The sequence below is a fragment of the Condylura cristata genome, unplaced genomic scaffold (assembly GCF_000260355.1).
Source record: "Condylura cristata isolate star-nosed mole 26May11 unplaced genomic scaffold, ConCri1.0 scaffold00034, whole genome shotgun sequence".
Taxonomy (NCBI): domain Eukaryota; kingdom Metazoa; phylum Chordata; class Mammalia; order Eulipotyphla; family Talpidae; genus Condylura; species Condylura cristata.
Window position 1 is genome coordinate 2,908,261 of NW_004567135.1, and position 1,214 is coordinate 2,909,474.

General features: G+C 54.0%; 1 protein-coding gene across 1 annotated transcript in view; it reads left to right on the forward strand.

Moving 5' to 3' along the window:
• BAZ2A (bromodomain adjacent to zinc finger domain, 2A) overlaps nucleotides 1-1,214 on the forward strand; it is a 31,997-nt gene that overhangs the window by 3,459 nt on the left and 27,324 nt on the right. Inside the window, exon 2 of the mRNA XM_012732498.1 lies at nucleotides 1,005-1,079. The gene's annotated coding sequence lies outside the window, so the exon portion shown is untranslated. The remainder of the gene's footprint in view (nucleotides 1-1,004; nucleotides 1,080-1,214) is intronic.

Genomic DNA, 1,214 nt, shown 5'->3' on the forward strand with positions numbered 1-1,214 from the left:
GTGGGGCCGGAGGGTCGAGGGCATTCTTTAGCAAAAGGTTGCTGGGCCTGCCTTCCCCAGAAGGGGGGACCCCGCTGGGGTGACTCCCTGTTGGGGACTTGAGCTTAGCAGACTGTTAGGGGGGCTCTACTTTTCCCCCCAAGATGACCTATGACTCTGCTTTTAGTCAGGAGCAGGGTTTTTCTGCCCACCTACGCGGGCGCGCGTAATCCACTTTCCCCAGGAGACAGGTCGAAATCCTTCCGATTTAGCCTTTTTCGAGCCCCCACACTTTAGGCTTTGAGGTCACTTACCTTTCCCTAGTTTCTGTGAACTTCACAGGAGACGTGGAGCCTCCCAAGCCTAGGCAGAGCCCACTCTGCGGTGGTGTGAGTCTACACCCAGGGTGTTTGTCCCTCCTGCGCTGCCCTGTCCAGCCCGGTTTTCACATATCTTTCCTCAAGACCCCACAGAGAAAAGGTATTTGTTGACCTTCAGCTTGCCAGTGTGTTTCCCCACTCTTCCTCTTCCAGAATATTCAGCCTGTTTTGCATAGTTTAGGAATTGTAGGACATCCCATTGCATTGGGCCAGGTGGGCCCTATCCACCTGCCATGTGTTGAATTGCAAGGAGAGGAAACCAGGTTCCTAGTCACATTTTATCTGCTGTTTGACCTTGAACAAGTCGGTTCACCTCTCTGGGCCTTTGAGAGACAATTGAACCAGAAATTCTCTAAATTCTAAGGTCATATGACACGGTCCTGCTTCCCGGGCCCTGCAACAGACATTTTAAGATGATAGCCAGGCTCGAGGCCTCGCTAGATTTTCCTTTCCTGATCTCAGGTCGTTTCACAGCGTTATCAGGAGAGGTATGTGAACTAAGAGGAGGTGGACAGGGGGACCCTCTACTTCCCCTGCCGTCGTCCCCTGTCCCTCTAACCAGGTTTAAGGCCAGACTCAGGTCTTCCCTGTCTGATCCTGTCTGATCCCTGAGCCAGCCTCGAGCCTCTTTTCCCTCCGGCACAGGAATCTTCCCGACTCCCAGGGCCTCGCAGATGTCGCCAGGAAGGTGGTGATCCAGGCAGCCTGCGCGGGACTGAGGTGAGTGGCTGCAGACAGTAGTTCTTGCCTTTCTTCAGCCTCTACCAGACTCATCTTTTCTGCTGCCACACTCGTAGTTTCCCACCACCCAGCCTGGAAGACAATTGCTCCCGATAAGACTGCCCTCATGCACCC